Below are 19,705 nucleotides of genomic sequence, written 5' to 3'. Positions count from 1 at the left end.
TATAAATTTTTTAATGTTTTAACGTCAGCGCAAAAATACACGAAATGTAATAGAAAAATACGCCGCCAATAACTCTCCGAGTTTTTGCACGGCGGAAGTAATATCGATAAAATCGGATGTTCCAATATTGGAACTTCATAACGAATGGATTAATATTGCTTGACATATATCCGACGAATATTCATCGAAAATTCTAATATCGGATAACGTGTCGCACTCGGGATATTACTTAACGAATTGCAACGTGGATGTAGTCGATCGACACTCACAGGCGGGGGGTCATCTTTCAATTTCGCGACGTGTCCGCGGTTAAGGAAGACGGCTCTCGCTTTTTCACGCGCAACGCTCATTGGCGTCGTGCAACAGGCGGAAACGCATCATCGCCGCCGCGATTACTCTCTGTCGTGCTTGTTTTAAATTTATCCGCGGTTCCGGCTCGTTACCGTTAGCAGTTAACGACTGATTGGCTGTCGACTCCGGTACGTAAATGAATAGACCAGGCACCCCGTAATTTGCCCGACAGTATCCGCGCGCGGCTTTACTACAGCACCACCTCATTCTGTTTCGCGCGCGAGTGACGCGAAATTGGATACACCTCTCGTCGTAATAATAATCGATCCGCGCGTCGTAGATCGTGGGATCGGTAAATGCTTTCCCGTCCGTGACTACACGCGTTTACAGTTAGCCGTCGTGTCAAAGATTTCGCGAGAGACTTTCGACAGAGACTTGGCGTGAAATATGAATTGTTCGAATGGCTGCGCCAGCCGCTGGCAAAACACGCGCGGTCACATCTGCGTTCTTTCCTCTCCTCGCTAATTCGCTCTACTTTTCACCCGCTATATTCTAGGCCCAGCTGGCTCGACAACGCTAATTTGGTGCTTAAATCGCTAAGTTCCTCTTGGTGATTTATACGCCAAGTTAATATCACTAAAATTACACTGCCAACGATTTTTTTTTCTCTTCTTTTCTCTTTGTATTCGAGCGAACTGCAACAGCGGCCTAAACTTTACACTATCCATTTTTTCTAATTTAGTGGTATCAGGTGCGCATTTATCTTGATCTTCGACTCTTGCATTTATTTTTCTCAGCTCAACGATTCGCGCGTTCCTCGCTTTGTCGATGAGAAATTTTTCTGGGTCGGTACGTAAAATTCACACGTACACGAAACGTTTTACGTGCATTGCAAAATTTTATGCAGGCGTATTATCGCGCAAGAACTCAACACAGCGCTGTGTAAGAAAGTGCGCGAGCCGGAGGGCAACACTATCGATATTACGTGCACTGCGAAAATATTCAGCAGGTTATTATATGCTGGGATTTTATGAGGCTGCGTACAGTGTTCAAGACATGCTCCACTAGAAATTCTAAAAAGGCTTTTAGAAAGCGTTAGCGAGGAGAAAGATGCGATGAAGAACTGATACACTTCCATTGTGCCATAAACCTGAATAATAAAATTCCACAGAAAAGTCACGTGATATCGAACGTGGAATTGAAATACAAAGTCTTGGTTAAAAAGTATACAAAAGTTGCAATAATAATTAACCAATTCGAATATTTATATATTTTTATATCGCGTCTTTAATCTGCAATTATATATTTTAAACAGCCGTTTCCTGAATTTTTGGTGAAAAATTTATATTATCTCTCAGTTTTTTATTTCACATTGAAAGATTTACGTTTCTTGTAACTTTATTTATATTCGTGATATTATTTCAATTTTCATTTGAATGCAACTTTTGGCATTTTATTTCTATATTCTCTAAAAAATAATAATAAACTGCTGAATTATCTGAATTGCCGAGTAATCATAGCGGTGACTTAAAATTTTTTCTAATTGCCCAACACTCGATCACTTTGTTCCAAATACCATCAGTCTTTTTATCGTGTGCGCGCACCGATTTCTTGCACCAATGCCGATATTAGAATGCCATTCTATCGTCTTACAAAGAAATGGCCGTTGCCGGCAAAAACCTATGGCGTCGCGCCTGCCTCGCCCTTTTCTCTCGCCGATCGAATTTCTCGTTTGCGACAACGATCGTCGAACCGAGACGACTGCGTGCTCCCTATCGTAAGGGGGACAAAGAGCAAGATTTGCAGCAAAAGTTAAGGCGAATTTACACGGTAAACTTTCAACAATATTGTTCCGAAGTAATTCGAATAGCGAAAGTCAAAATTAAAATTATATAAACATTATTTTCATAAAAAAATTATCGCCTTGAAAACAAGAGAAAAGAAAAGGCAGGAGTTTCTCAGTTGTCGTTCAACATTGACATTATAGTTTATCAGCAAAAAATATTTATGTATCAACGCGTGACGTGACGGTTTCTCGATTGAGCTTAAAGAAGAAGTGTGATGATACACTTAGGCCAATGTCCAACATGCAATAACAACACAAACTGCGAATTGCACGTTTGAAGAGAGAAATTTGTGAGATATGAAACACGAGATAAGGGTTGAAAGTTGGGAGTCGAGAATTCCCAGCTGAGAGTTCGGAACCGCCAGTTTACAGTTTCGAGAATCGAGAGTTTATATCGTACGGGGAATTTAGATACGTACAGACTTAAGTGTATATAGACTTGATATATATTTGTCGAATAATATATGTAATTGAGTTACTATACTAATTGCAATATCTTAAACGGGCGGAAATATCTCGCCGGCAGTCGCTCTAGCGCGTCGCTCGGAGAACTGGCGAATGGCCGCGTCGGATCGACCGCAATTCGGGTAGCCCACTTTTGGCGCGATACGTCTGGACAAAAACGCGTTCATCCAATTTATTTTGGATGATTCATCCGGGGTAATCATCGGGAGCGAACCGTGTAAATTCGCCTTTAGTTAGGCGATTGCGGGCGCGACGTTCTGGGGACTCCTCGGCCCTATAAGGGCCGAGGACAAGTTTTTCTGGCAGGATTCCGCGCCGCCGCCTCGATATAATTATCGCGGCGCGTCTGCCCCTTCGGAAGAAGCGCGCCGACGCCTTCGCCGACGACTTCGAGAAGCCATTGTTCCATTGTGAGGACCATTTCCCTCCCCATGCTGCGTGATGCTTTCCAGCGCGGCTTTATTAAAATTTCATTTAGCCGCGAGCCGCGTACCTGCGCGTGCTGCGTGATTCTCGACGAGTCACGCGTGTTATGTCGCTTCTCCCACCTGATACAGGACACCCCTCGTCCTTCGTCTGTTTCTTTTTCCCCGGCTGACGTTCTCTCACCTGGGCCGTCGCCTTTGCGGTCGTCAAGACGTGTGAACGGAGAGAGAATAGGAGCAACTACGTCGACTCGCGTTAGTCACAGAAAGGCGAACACGCGAAAGTATTCCAACCAAGAGAAAGAATGAAAGATGAGAAATGAGTGAAACGCTGAGACTGAAGCATGTATTGCAACGAATGTAGTAGGTTTGGCATATTTTTCAAACTTGTGCTACACGCGCAAGGTTATGTTCAAGTTATTATTAAATAATTCAATTTATTCGCCAAATAAAATTATAAGACTTAATATGTATCGTTAGACTTAATATATATATATATATATATATATGTATTATTAGCGATAAAAAAGCTTGCGAAGAACAAATCAATAGTGAATTGTTATTTGTTTCCTTTCGCTTTAAATCGAAATTTAATGAAAGATTACTTGTATCTTTTAATTTTATGAAAACAAAAATAAAATTATATACTTGTATTAATATTTATTAGTATTTCTACGTATTTCATGTTAATTTGATACGGCCGCAGAATTATTCACAATGTCTTACGACTGCGAGTAATTTATTCATATTTTTAGCTGGCTTATAGCCTGGCAGTCTAAGTTCTTTTAGTGGCGCGACTGCCTGCGGACGGTATGCGGTTACTCAAAGGTAAGAGGACCGTCTCTGACGGAGGATTCGAATTCTTGCACGAGAGAAAGGGCTTTACCACCAACGACGACAAGGCTTTGAACCTTAAACGAGCCTGGTATTGCTTCCAGGTTCGACGTTCTGATGAAAAATTGAAAGGAAGACGCATGCGCCCGTAGTTAGATGCCTCCCATATCCCATAGCCGCGATATCGAGCTATACTTCGTCGCGATGAAATATAGCGACGAAATGTGCTTTATCTCAAGAAAATTGTTCCATCAATCGACATTATACGAGACTCTTGCAATTACGACAGAGGATTTCCACAAAGTATACGGAGTTACTATCACTTCGTTTGGAAAATCTCGCATCGATCCGTTATGAATAAAAATCGTGAATATTATCCGACGTTGAATGACATTCGACAGCATCTGAAATCTTGCCGCGGCTTTTATTATTCCGAGGCCCGCGCGTGAAACGCGCCGCGATGGAATTTGCTCGCGGAAGAAAAATTCCCGCGGCATCGTCTACCGGAACCGGATCGCGCTATCGCGAGGGTGATGAAAAATTACACGAAGACAGACGACGGCGCGTCGTCTCGTCCCGCGCTACGCGTGAATTCGCACGAAAGGATAGAGTAATAAATAATTTGCATACTCGTCCCTCACCCGCGCGCCTATAACTTCTTCAATTTCCGCCTCGCAGTCGGAAGCGGAGAACATATTTTTTCCATTCCTCGGCGCCTCCGCCACCCTCGATTGCTTTCTCGAAACGTGAGCGATCGAAAAGATCAAACTTCCCTCCTGCGATTGATCTACCACCGTCTTCCACCAGATTTCCCCTCAGTTCTTTTTCGACGCCCTTGTCATCCCGCGAGAACGCTCAATCCTTCCCTTCTATTGAAAATCGTGCGACTATCAGGCGTCATCAATTTCGCGGCAATGCAACGCGGTACAAAAGTCACAGACAGAGTCGCTTCGAAACCTGCGCAGAACGCTTTTGTTTGCGCGGATGCACGATATCGTATTATTTTAAACGTTTTCAAATTCATCACATCTCAATATTATCAAAACATCTCAATATTAGTTTTTCTGGCTGTATTCTTTTGTGAGTTTTGATTGATCAAGAGTAGAATGCCGATGCTTTCTTTTTACCTTTATTATTTACGCGCGCAACGCAATCAGGACGGATGGATTCCCTGGTTACATTGTCTGGAATTGCTTGTTATTCGCGATTGGACCTCGTCAGGACGTGAATCCCGCGGTCAACGGCCGATAAAAGGAAATCGGATCGAAACACGTACGGCAGTAAACTCGCGCAATGTACAGGTCTCTATTTCACGCACGTGGGAAGCGAATTTTCGGTCACCCTAGCTAGTGATGGCAGCGATCACATTTTCTCTCTCTCTCATCACATGATAATTCTCCCGAAACGCTGAATACATTATTCCAACGAAAGATACAATCATATTGTGTTTCATTGTTATTTGACAATATTTTTAAGGAAAAGTCATCTTCAAATTCATCAACAAACACATCGTTGCAACGATAAAGCCGCTAAAGTATATTTTGGGCAAATTTATATTTCAAATTTTAATTGACGTATAAATTTAAGAGAAGCGAAAAACTGCGCTATAATAGAAATTAGCATAACATTGCATAATTACACAAAACTATTTTATATGAATAAATAGGGGAAAAAAATATATATATATTTCAAAAAAATTAGTTTGCTATGCAATTGCAGGAATTTTGTTTGCACTGAAAGTCGCATATGGCGAATGATATTAATTTTGCTTCCGTATTTTGTATGCACTGCAATAGCGTGTGTCCAGAGAGTCGTTTATTTAAATACGCGAAATAAAGATAATAATAATAATGATAATAACGGAAATATATCGGCTAGCTATGCTTTATGACGCCGGCTATTGATATTCATACGGCCGGATTAGTCTGTAATCGTGAAACATCAGTGACATCAACAGGCATTATCGGCATCCAATTACGTCGCTTTGTGCATACTGGGAGCTTTGTTTCCGCGAATGTCCGTCTTTCCGTTCTATCGGGCGTACCACGCGAACGCGCGATCAATGTGTGTTGCAGAGGGAAGCGAGAGGCAAATAGAGGGACCCGTATTCTGTCCCACGCAGGTTAGCATGCACGCACGCACGCTTGCACGTACGCGCATCCAGTAACCGATTCCGCATGCCGGACAATTATAGCAATTATGCCGACCCAATTCACCGCGCACATTAATACTCCACCGCGACGTCGTCGACGCCGAAGCGTCCCGCTGCGCCAATCCGAATGACTCCTCGCGCGAATTGCACAAATTCACAGTTTATTTTCAATGACCATCGTGTCATGTAAATCGCTCATGAGAAAAATCGAATCGCATGAACAACATCTGGACAGGAATGCGATTGTTCAGATTGTTAAGCGATTTACTGTCAGTGATATAATTTGTTAATCAATATATCCCTACTCTTTTTTTAATATTAATTACAGGCAGATAGTGTATTTGTGAAGTTGAGCGTACAGCTAACTTGATTTTCTTCAAAAATTATAAGGTTTCTTGAAGTTCATTTAAGTATCGTTAAAGCGAGCTTAATCTTTGCCACTCTGTGCATCATTAGAGCTACGCTCATAGCCGAAACGTTGCTCGCAACAATTCTCACATTTATTGTCTCGACAATTAGAGTAACTTAAAGTGGAGACTATTAACGTGAAACGAGCTTTAAGAGCAGCTTAAAATGCAAACCGGCGAGCCCCATATTTAACGGGAAAGCACGAAACGCGCGGGGCACACGAGCCCAGGTCACACAATCGACCTCCAATCCTTCGTGCTGCCTTCCCGTGATTACGCCGCAATGTCGCGATGACTACCTCGATCCTGTGCACGTTAAGAAATTATACCAATTACGAGCGCTCCAATTCGCCGTCCAATGACAGCTTCTAATAACGAATAATCACGGTCCGGGAGTAAAATAAATTTCGCGCGGATAAAGTAAATCGCTCGATCGTCGTCGATGTCGATCGCACACGCGAGGACACGGTTCTCTCCGCCGCATAACGACTGTAATTAGACCGCGTGTACCGCGGTAGAAAATCGACGCATTCATATAAAATAGTCTTCAATTTCGAGGACATTAACTTTTCGGAAACCGCTATTTTACAGCGAATGATTAAGCTCTTCGCGTCTTCAAAGCAGCTTACAACACGAAATACATATTCGGTTTCCGCCTATTACAATTTCCCGATTATTATAAATTTTTATCGATTTATTATCTATTTATTTTTTTATTCAATTCTTCCAAATTCTTCCTGTCATTTATTATTGCATATATTTATCTTGTAGTTATTTATTAATGCTATCTGTGGCAAGGGATAATTACAAAGAGATAAATTGACTGTCGTGTCTCTCATTTTTGCTCATTCTGCACCTTTTTCTGCACTTATTTATTCTGTACTCTCGTAAAGTCGGAATATTGCAATTATTCCGACGCAAGGTTCGCAAATTTTTCAACGAATTCTTTTTTACTGCATTCCACAAAGTTATTTTATTCTGCAAGTGTAACGTTCGGCGAAAATGGCAGGTAAAAAATCCCCTCGCCGAAAGGAAATTGGTCGCGCCTTGTTAACGCAAACAATCGCGCTCGAAAATCGTCCAGGATTTCATTATCGCGGCAGTTGACGGCGGGAAAGAGCGCGCGCCTCTTCAGCATACAAAAGTAATTCGAAGTCCGGAGGGCAGTGTAAATTGCTTTTCACGACGTGAGGCTGCGGACGGCGGAGGATCGGAAGATTCCGATGCGCCGCCGCGCTCCTTTGAGTGATGTGCAAATAGTCTGCCCCTCCGCTCTCTTTTCTCTCGCCCTTCGCGAAGGATTCTTCGTCAATGACTGCGGCACCCAAGGAGATAATCCCGGTTCGAGTGCCCGGTTCTCGAAGAGATAACCCGTTCGCAAACTCGCCGTTGTAAGATACGCAAGATACATTCTAATGTAGACGATAAAACCGAGAACTAATGTTTAAATTGATCTCAATTTTGCTTATAAGTGTGTAAGTTTTGTTACTGTTGCAAACAGTGCAAACATTGCAATGTATGAATTTTCAATATTCCGGAATTTTTTGAACGCGTCTTTGGAGATTGGAGTAAATCTTGAAAAAAAAAGAGGAAAAAAGCCGATGCTCAGTTGGAAGATGGACGCGATACATTTGGAATAAATATTTTATTCAAGAAGAGCCATGTTGCCTCGGAATTTCAAGCAGCGGCTTTAGACCAGCGAGCGAAAACAATTACTGATACGCGAGATAAGCAGAAAATTTCATGAATATCAAGAAGCGCGTGGCTGCAAATTTCATTCAGATCTGCGCTGCTCTTGCATGAAAATGTAACTCGCTATTTATTAGAATACTCGGCTCTTCCGATCAACTTCACATCTCTTGCTTTCCTGCCACGCGCGTTTCCTGAATTTTATCAAATTAATATCACTAATTAAAGTAATAATAAGATACATTTATATTTGAATCAAATACGATTTATCAGCGTATGATATGAATGTGTGTGTGTGTGTGCGAATGTTAACTGTCGCTTGTAACGTCACTAAAATCTTGAAAAGCAGCTTTTGAAAGAAATGCATTTTCCGACAGATGTAGTTTATGTCACGGTAGAATGCATTAGGCGGAAATATCGCGACAAAACACGCGGTTGCGAATGACACGTGACTTCGAAATCCGCCTCGTATTTCGCACATGGTGCGCTTTCAGACTCCGCAAATCGAGACATGTGACTTTAAAAGATTCATGTCGAGAAATAAAAAAATATAAAGGGTGAAACCATGCGAAACCAACGTGTATCTACATCGTGACAGGTTTTTATCTTCCGTACTACAGTTGATTCGAGGCAGCGTTTGCCGGCGTTGCACTCGACAAACCGTGTCACGCTTCGCGTATGTGAAGTGAATTGAACCAACCCACGCACGCAAATCTCGCCGTTAAGGCTACGTCGCGTCACGTATTGAGATCGCATAGCGAAAAGTACTACTGTAAAGTGATTTCAGATAGATTCACGGCAACTTTTGTTGTGGATTTCACGCAAAAAATTTTAAGATAAAATATTTTTCGGTAAAAATTTCTTTGATAACAATAAAATATTCAAACTGCGATAGTTGAAAACTAGTTTTGCATATCTCAGAAACTTATAAAACTATGACGACTAGAAATCCTAATATATATCGTGACCAGATTATTGAAAAAAAAAACATAGTTCCATATTTTATATAATTACAGACGAATAAACGATTCTTACCTGAAGAATCGTATAATCGGAAATGTGCATACAATTTCAACACTGAATAGTTTTTCGTGGATATTGAGATTTCCAACCTCTCGAAAAGATGAAAACGCGAAGAGACAGCGGCAAATGCCGATGCTCAATTCCGACCTTCGTCCAATCTGCTTCCAATCTCGGACGTATAATATGGCCTTTACGCTTTTCGCGCTCGCGTCGCGCTCGACTTTCCCACGAGGAAGAATGGAAGAGAGGAGAGAAGCCCGGTCGTCGCGACGTCGCGGCTCGCCTCGAAAGAAGTCATCAGCGCGCGACGCCATTATTCTTCCCGCCCCGTGCAGCCGCTTTTTCTGGATCGCGAGTCGATCCCCGGCTCCGGGCGTGCAACGCCCCCGCCCTTTTCCACCGCGCGCCTGCATTAATCACGAGACACCGGGGATATTATCGCGGCAATGCGAAACGTCCGTCATCCCGGCCGCCCTCTGCTTCCCTTTTTACCCCTCTCTGCGCCATTCCGAGTGCGCTCCGGATCGTAATGCTGCTCTCCTCGCGGCTTCATTCTTTTTGCGCGTAGCCTGCACCACGTGCCCGGTGACGTTAACGACTGCGACTCGGCGCGGCTTAGCGGAGGCACGCGAAACGCACGACGCATTCAGGAAATCCCACTTAGGAATTAGAGTAATAGAATTACGATAAATCAACGTTCCGAACGCATTGGATTTGAATAGGACGAAGATTTATGGACTTTAACGAGAGATGCAAAATTTAATTCATAGTCGCTTCCATAGTAAAAACGATTCAGTAAACGATTCAGTTATTGAATACATCACTGTACTCCATTCAGCTGTTTAATTAAAGATGTTCTCCTTTCGGTTAAACTACACATTTTTGTAACCATTCTTAATAAGTAAAAAAAGTGCAGATCTTCAATGATTCAATAGTAGTCATTTAATGCAAGCTTCGATACACCCAAAAGAAACAAAAGAAAAATGAGAGAAAATACGTATGCAAGATATGGGTATTTTTCATACAAATGTTGCACAGCGCGGCAACAGAGCTAATGAATAATAGCAGCTCGAGTTCTCTTTTCGCAATTAAAACTTCGAGACGCGTGCTTTTCAAAAGCGGATCTCACCCGACTCGGTCTTTTGAGAGATTGCATTTTAAAATACAAGTATTCGCAAAACCGTAAAGTTCATCCGCGAGGCAATAAAAGAGAGAGAAAAAAAAAAGAGATTAATTGGATCACCAGGGAAAGCCGTACGTAACGCGTCATCGTCTCCCGCCGTCCGACTTTGTCCCCCATTGAAATTCGTGACACGCACCCGCGAGATAATCAAAAGGCCGGAGTTTTACGAGAGACTATCGTGACATCCGAGGCAGTTTCGCCGATAGAGCAGCCGGCAAAGCAGCCTCGTTACTCCACCGTCGGCCACAAATTGTTCGTCCGAGCAACGATATCTCCCTGTGCATCTAGCGACAGAAGAGAATTCTCAGTCTGGGGATTCTCCTCCTCCGACCGTAAATCGCGTTTCGTTGCTCTCTCCTGTACCGCTTCGGGCGGTGTCGTGGATAGTTAAAACAAGTTATCGATAACCATATCGAATATTGTACATCGCCAATATTATTCGATATTTCCTCCAAAATGTGTGTTTCATTCTTTGTTTACGGATTCAATTGGTAAATTTTTTTTACCTTATCGCTTCAAATAGATTTTCATGTAAAAATTTGTATCAAATTATTGTAATTTATTCTCTTTTCCGTTTCACGTTTACACGTGAATTCTCATTTATTTTACGTCACGTTTATATCATTTTCTGATTGCCTTAAATTAGACTACAGAATATATATAATAGTCAGAATAATAAATTTGGCTGCGGCTGTCTGTCCGCCTGTCAAAAGAATCGGTATTATTCACAAACTTATTCCAGACATGCCGACAATATCCAGAGAAGATGTAGACATTATTTTCGAGACGAGAGAAATACTATGCCTACAATACTGCCGCGGTTTCACAATTTTGCATATATCTAAGTCGCTATGACGCGTATCGAGCCAGAACGTAATAGATCTCGTTTACCTATCTACCTGTCACTCTGGAACTTCATCCGATAACATCGGACGAAGAGTTCCTCCGTTTATTCTCTCGGAATGGAGGAGTTACGAATGAATTAGAGCGAATCGACTCTCGGCCCCTTCGACTTTTCAATTCCGCCGTCGCTTTTTCCCTATCGCGCGAGCACCCTCGTTTTAATCTGCGGTCTCTATCGATATTGGATATCGCCTGGACACGCTCTCGTCCTACTCGTGATAACCAAAATGCGAGAATGGCAAAAAGGAGTGAAAAGAATTGCGTTTCGTAAGTTATATTTATAGCGCGTCGTTTGCGCGATTACTTTTATAACGCGACATTGGCGCATACGTAAGAAATAATCACACAGCCACCGTGTTCTGTAATGCGCAGAACGCTACTGGTTTGATTTATTATCATTTATAAGACCTGTGCTCCTAATGTAGAATGATAATTATAAATATTAAGTAACTATAAATTGTAAAAATTTATAGTAAAAGTTGCTTCCAAAATTATCAACTACAATACTTGTAATTTTGCATTAATGATTAGTATCTGATATACATTATTTTTGTTATTCGTCCTGATTTACAGTTGCAGAAACTTGTTTTCTCAATTACTTATACGAACATTCCTACGGTCGGTTAATTTTTGAAATAAACATCAAGTTTTCAAGCAATTACCGAGTTGAATCATTCTTTCTTGTACGGTATTCGATATGGAAGCAGCATCGATACGCTTTTAAATTGAAGCAGTCCTAGTCTGCGGTAGGCAGTAAGAAAACCCGGGAACCATCCGTCATCCGGTCGGGGTCCGATGCCCGGGTAGATACGATTTTATTCGAAGCCGGTATCTCGCAATGACGTCGTAACGACACGAGAGCGGGGGCCTTGCGCGAGTTAAATAGCACGCTCATGGAGCAAGAGCGCGCGGGTCTGCGGTAGGCGATGAAAAATCCGGGAGCCGTCTTGCCCCTCCCTCCCGCGCGGCCCCTGCCCACACGACGGGCCCGCGGCGGACGCCACCCGCATCAGATAATATTGAAATTGATTATAAACATTTACGAGAGCGTTTTGTTATACAGAAAACATATTTGGATCATTGTGCGCGGCCGTATAAGCGCGCCGACGCGCGGCAAATTATGAATTCAGGGGCCCGGCTCCGTGCCCCGAGAGGCATTGTCTGGTGGGCCTCTCATCTCCATAACGGGTCCCTCATCTCCCTCCCCATCTCCACCTTCCGTTCGCTCCGTTGCCCTCGTATCTCCCCTCCCCATCGTCGCGGAGCCGAGGGACCTTAACTCGCTCTTCTAACGACGGGCGATCTCGCTACGCGATGGGCCCCACCCTGCTCGCTCTCATCCCCCTCCCCTCCTGCTCGAAATCTCGAGCTACCGCTCGAGAGTCGAATGCGATCGCGTTGCTCTTTGTGGACCCAAACTCGACTCTGATCCCGATCGCCGATTGTTTTCTCCTTGGCCGTGGCTTAAATCGCATATCCCCGCAGGGATACGAGAGAGAGGCTCTCGTTGTGCGCGCGCGTACGTGTACGCGACTGCACATTAAACGTCGGCGTTATTAATCCTTTTCGGTCGAAAGATGCCTGTTCGGGATTACAAAGGAGATTGAAACGCGCTGTAAATCTCTTCGGGTCATGAATGGAAATTACGAGCTCGCTACGTCGCATATCTTACTTTCCGTCTTTGGAACTCCGTTACGAGTGCTTTATTACATTTTCTATTGTACCGCCCAAATTGCAGTACACTTCTCCAGGAATTTCATATCTCCCGCCGCCATATTTCCCTCGAATTACCCTCGCGGGAGAATCCCGCGACACCGCGTCGTATCTGTCTTCTCGCGCTGTCGTTCGCGTTTTTACGGCCAACTGAATCTGGATCTCGTGGCCGGACCGCCGCCGCGGCTAATATTTATCCTCCAAGTGACACCGGAGAACGTGTCCTTCGACAGGACACTTTTATTTCCCCGTCACGACGCGAGGTCGTATCCCAGGGTGGCCGCGGGCTTCTTCGCCGCAAATTGCTTCGACGGATGCAGTGACTCGAGCCGATTAAATAAAATACAAGCGGCCTCATTCCCGAGAAAACCGCTCCTCGCAGTTCATCGGAAATAAATCTGCTTGTTTCTCTTTGCTCCTTCTTCGTCATCATCGGAAGATAGCTTCAGAGTAACGTAAAAACTTGCGGGACAAAGTGGCAGCGAATAAATAAAACAAGTTATAACCGTACGACGAGGAAAATTGCCGGAAAGGATAATCAAAAGTGGTAAAATCAGCTGATTAACTGAAGACTAAAAATCGAATTTATATCCACGCTTAACAAAGTTCGATATCCATTGTGTCTTTTTCAAATACCGATCGTACGAACATACTATTAAAAAAATTGACGCATCTCAGAGCAAATCTTCTTACCAAGTAAAACTTTGCATATGTTATGTTGATGAGGAGATGAGAAATCGTAGCATTACAGTACGGGAAATATTTATTTAAGAAAATCTGTCTTAAATATCACACAACAATATTTTTACAAGTGTCACAGATCTAGAATTATTCTCCACGTGTGTCGATTCTTTTTATAAATAGTATGGTTCGTAAAATATTCCGAGAAATTCCGTAAAAACATAAAAGATCTCGTGACGCATGCAGCTCGTCTTCTCAATTTACTATGCAACACCTCAAGCATTCTTTCCCGCGCTCTAATCTTTCTGAAACCTGCTAGAAAGTAAAAAAAACCGCCTTGGGTCGAGAGTTAATCGACTCGCGGACGGTGGTCCGTTTAGAAGGCGTCCGGGCGATTGCAACAAATGTTTCAATCTCATTCGTCGCCGGATGATCGTATCGTCGCGAGCTATCACGCGGCATGATCTCCCCCGGACGAAGTAATCCCCGACGAAAGTTCTCGGATTTCTCCCGCTTTTTACGGCGCGCGCGCGCTCTTTTGACACTCGGCCGGTGTGTCGCAGCCGCGACGACGTGCGTCGACGCCTTCATGGCAGGACGTATATATCCCGGGCATAAAAGCGGGAAGCAGCAGAGATCCCGTTGGTTTCACTCCTCCTCCTTTATATCTCTCCCCTTTCCTAACCTTCTCCTTCTTCTTCTCGAGATCCTCGCCGCGAACGCGACCGTGCGTCCGGCGGATTTAAGGGACTTATGCTCGCCCGTGGCAGACCAGAAATAAGATTAATCCTCTCGCGGTTTAAATAGCTCGCAGCAGTGTGGTTTACCAACTGTTCTTCCTAATGCAGTGTAATTCGTATGGAACAGGTTGAATGTTTTTTATTCATCGCGCGCGGTAGGCATTAGCGCATTGTTCCGGGAATCGTTATTTACGCGCGCGGTTGTTTCATTCGTCGCTTCAGTGAATTGTCGTTCGCATTTCATCATATTTATTAATTTCATAATTTTTTAAAAATGCTTTATATTGCAAATTATTGCAGCTTCTGTAAAATTGTGTTAAACTGCGCCAGAGGTATTTGCGTTTATTTTAATAATAACGTTAATTAACAGTCAAAAAAGAAAATGCGATAATAATGATAACGACGTTATTCCAAAATAGCGTTTACTTGATTTTTTCTTTAGTTTTTTTATATCAATATTAATTTTTTTCTTGCATTTTTTTTTTCTCGTTTCTCACAATCTAATTATGATGAAAGTCAATAGTTGCAACTGGTAGCGCTTTAAGTTTATAAAAATGTTATCTGCGCTTATCACCAATTTTAATTATGATCCCATTTTAATAGTTTGGATTTATTTTAATTACAACTTGATCTCGTACTAATTAATACTCGCTGCGTGAGGTTACCGCAAGGATCCGCCGCGTACCGTATCCAGGAGCAACCTGCGCCGGAGGTCCCGTCGCGGGACGTTGCTTAAGCAAGCCCCGTACGTTATTAATAAATTACTATACACCCGGGACGTTAATTACCGGCGCAGCCTCCGCGCACAGGCGGGCGTCCGGAAGCGAGGAGGAGGATATACAATTCCCAATTACTCGCACGCCAGGCGTCGCTCGTTCGCGATTAGAAAACAACGATGCGAGTCATGCGAAAAAGTCGCAAGCGAGGTGGGACACGCGATATTCGTCGCGTTTTACGCATCGCATAATTGATTTCCGTTTTTGTGAATTGAGGATTGACGCGCGGCAATGCCAGAGCGGAAACTGCACGTGTGCAATAAATTTATGTAATAAATGCGGAGAACATTTTTTATGCACCGGGCTAAAGTCCTTTTCAAGCAAGTAAATTGAAACAGTGATATGTAATATAACAGACAGTAATCAAGCGGTAAATCAATCTGCGAAAAAAATGTTTGTAGCAACAATTTTAAAAAATAATTTAAAAAATGTAAAAGTAATTAATGTTATATGAATAATATTTTATAATGTGTGAGATTAAGTTTGTATTACTAAAAAATTATTTTCTCCACGGCCAATATTTAAAAAAAAGATGAAACTTAATCTGTTAGTTGATTTGCAAATTTTAGTACTAAAAATTTTTTACATCGAAAAATAATAATTAAATACAGCAAACAATCAAATTGTCATTAAACTTTCATATGCTTCAAATTTCTCGAAAGCCCGATACTTAAGACGGCTTGTATAGGTAAATGCAGGTCGCTCGAATCTGCGACAATCACGCGACAATCATCAAGTCACGTGGTGTCACCGGAAGAACTTGGCGCCTTTCGCGCGCGTCACCGGAAAACTTTCGCCGTGCGACACGGGCAAAGAAAGGGAGACACGGCGACGCGAAGGCAATCCCTAATAACTCGCGGGACAAAGCCGGCGGATGAAAAAGCGCGAGAGTCGGGACAAATCGCGTGCAACCGCAACGACGCGCTTTCCCGCTTTCCCCGTCTCTTTCGCTCGCTCTCGCGTTCGCTCCCTCTCTCTCCTTTCCTCTATCTTTCGTGACGTCGCTGCTGTTTCTGCAGTCGCTGACTTATCGCTTCCTGCGACGTGAAGATCAACGGCCCGCGATGCGCGAGACAAACGATCCGCGCTTCTTTTTTTTTTATCTATTTCTCTTTTCGAGCAAAATCGTTTCCACGGCACGGTGGAGAGCGCTGCACTGAATAGGGTAAACAGTATAATACCATGTGACTCATCTTTACATATCTCGAAAGAGTCGCGATAAAATGTCACGGTACGTGACATTTCGGGTAACAAACATTCGCGTCCCGGCGAATGACGAAAAACGCTAAGGCAGAATAATATTTTAAATTCCAAATCCAACAATGCAATGCAACAATGAAACTGTGTGAAAGAGATATTTCATTTTCCATTCCGTCATTTCCGTTTGTTAATTATGCGAATGTGGGAAACTGTCTAAATATGCTTCCACGATTAATTATTAAAAAGAAGATAAAAAAGGCGCTGTGTGTATGTGTGTGGATTTGGATTTATTAAATTAAGCTGACTACTTGTAGAAATTAAAAAAATAATATGTGTTTTTCATTTATTTTGTAAAAATGTCATGAGTCATATTAAGGTAAATCTGAATAAATATGCGTAACACATTCGTATATTAAATTCTGAATGCCAACAAAAATTTCTGAAAAATACACGATTTTTAAAAAGGGATGATATATTTATTAGTTAATAATAATTTTATAATAAAATATAATTTTTTTCAAATTTCCTCCAAATGTTGTGTTATTTAAAACACTACAAAAGTAATTACAGTGTCAATAAATTGCAATTATTTCTATCCCGCACCGCGATAATAAACGCCTCGCATACTGTTTAGCTTAATTCGCGATCAGCTCCCGCGAGAGACATATGGCTGCAACTTGTCGACCGGGTACATGCGCCGTTTTCGGGTAACTTGATGCCTTCGCGCGCCATTCCCATAGGAAAGCACACACACACACACATACACACGCAAAATGTAAAGTGTGCACACCGTTACATAAGCCCGCTGCAGCCCGATCTTAACTCCGCTTTAATCAACGCGCGATCGCGAATTACGAGCCCTCGGTGGGCCATGCGACGAAAATTTCTTCTGATAATCCTCGCGCGTGCCGTTGCCCCGTGCAAACTGCCGTTTAACGATCCCTTCTCTTCCCTTTTTATATTGTATATCCTGCCTCTGATCGTGTGCATAGCGATTCGCCCGTGCTTCAACAATGTACGAGAAATTCATTACTGCTTTGATGTTGCTTTGATGAACTATTTGCATTTTCAGATCAAAGTGAATTTTGGCATATCAAAAATTCTATTTCTGATCATTCTATATTTGTGTATATCTCCAGAATACTTGAAGCAGAAAATCATTATATTTAACAAATCATATTGTTGCCAATCTTCATTAAATAATGCAAGTGGAACAGAAATAAGTTATTAAATTAGGAAAATTTGGAAATGATAAAACAATTTTATTCAGAATCTAAAAAAATAAAATATAAAGTCATATTTTAAAATAAGAGATAAAATATAAATATATTTAGTACAACGGTACAATGAGAACATAAATATGGTGACATAAAAAAAAAATTTTTTTTTAAAGTTACGAATTTAATTATATGCTGAGTTTTTATAAATTTAATTAATGAAATTTCTGGCGCTGTGTAATTAAGAATCGCGATAGGAATTTTTCATATTATTGACGTTCGTTAATTTAATATTTTTCACACATAATCAAAATATATGAAAATTTATTTCCTGATCATTTTTTTACTAAAAAAAATTCAACAGAAAAATTCATCATAAAATAATCCTTCTCGCGTAGAGAAGGATGAAATATCCAGATAACGTGATAAGACTCGATTCCCCTTTTAAATCTCGCAGCGAAGGAAAGGAATTTCAAAGTAAGAACAGGATCAAGAGCACATTGATTCGCATTCTCTCCATTGACAAGTATCACGCGCTCCGTATCGAGGTTCAACGCGATCGCAGAACGTGTTTTTGTCTTACAATTAAGTGACCTGGCAAGCGATAGGTTGACGTCACGACAAATTTCCAAAAGCGAATATCCAACCAAGCATTTTTTCCTCTATCGCCTTCCCGATAGCACTTGGCGGTGCGAGCAATTATTGAAAAACGATTTGCCGAGCCGCGGAATATTCCGCAATTCTGGTATCACTGATACACGCTCGCGAGCTTTGCTTCTACCGGCTGATCGTAACCGACGGAATCGACCACCGCGAGATCGCACGGCCGCTGACGACCGTAAAACGCTTTAACGAGAGACTGGAATTGACATCTTTTTCCCGGTGCTAATATATTTCGGATTGATGGCGTTCTGTGTGCGTTGGCATATTCTAAAAAAAGAAAATACTGAAACGTACTGGCTGGCTCACACTGTGAAGGCGAATAAACGCGGTTAATTTATTGTTATTTCAAAGCTCATTATTTAAATTTAATTGTGTATATAATATTATTTAATAAATATATTATTTCACAAATTGTTGTAGTATATTTAAATTTCTATTAAGTTTTTCGAATACGAATATATCAAAAAGGCTTAAGACGGATTCAGTAATTTCAGTATTTCGAAAATAAGATGAAAAAGAAATATATAATAGATCTAGAGCGATAGATGCCAATGAAGGACACTGTTTCCAGGCCTTCAAATTGATAAAACAATCCGATTTCTCATGCAAGCCGATAAAATTAGCGACACCTGGACTGATGTTGCTTCGCCCGATGAGACATCATAAAGTTTTCGAGCCGTGCCCTCATCCTCGCTCGAATCGTCGTCCGACGTCGGGGCGATATATCTGTCGCAGTTAAAGCGCAGCGAGCGATCGAAATCGACGGGGTGTCGTTCAGTCCACAGGGGGATGCATGTACGTCACGTAACGCGCCCGAGCGCGTCGTAAAATGATTTCCGCGGAATGAAATGAGGATATAGACTTTGGCTCGATATTTACGATCGGTGGTTTTATGATATTGCGTTATAATTTCGCGATATAATTATAGATATGGTATAATAAAATAGATATAAAAATATGACATTAACAGATCTTATGCCGTATGTTACACTTATTCGACATTCTGAGTAAAATGTTTGCAAATCACTTTATATATTATTTATTAATTTTTTGAAATTTCATTCTGTAAATCTTGAAAATATTAGGCGTACGCTAATATATATTAGAATGTATTTTACCAAGTCTCTAAAAATTAGATACATAACTTTTCCTAGAAGATGGTCTCTCGCCATCTCGATTGCAAGCTGCAGAATCCTTCAAAATATTGCCGTGACATAAATAAGACATAAACAATATAAACGAAGCAAAAACTCTGAGAAAAATCGCGCGAGTGAGTCACGCCACCGTTGAAGATACTAGCCGGTATTATCTTGCAAATTAATTTTAGCTTGGAAGTCGCGAGGATTGTTTTGCTCGATTTGAGATAAGACAATTTAAATACAAAGGCGCATGATAAATCGGGCTCCGTTCCGCTAATTCCTCGTCGAATGTCTGGAAGGGTTTCTTGATAACTTATTTACCCGGGCTGCCTAGCGGTTGGACGGATGACGTCCATTT

General features: G+C 41.9%; 1 protein-coding gene across 3 annotated transcripts in view; it reads right to left on the bottom strand.

Moving 5' to 3' along the window:
* Positions 1–19,705, bottom strand: part of olf413 (DBH like monooxygenase olf413) — a 257,674-nt gene that overhangs the window by 53,906 nt on the left and 184,063 nt on the right. The window lies entirely within an intron of this gene.

This window comes from Linepithema humile, chromosome 3 (genome assembly GCF_040581485.1).
Source record: "Linepithema humile isolate Giens D197 chromosome 3, Lhum_UNIL_v1.0, whole genome shotgun sequence".
Classification (NCBI taxonomy): Eukaryota; Metazoa; Arthropoda; class Insecta; order Hymenoptera; family Formicidae; genus Linepithema; species Linepithema humile.
This window is presented reverse-complemented; position numbering and strand designations above follow the sequence as displayed.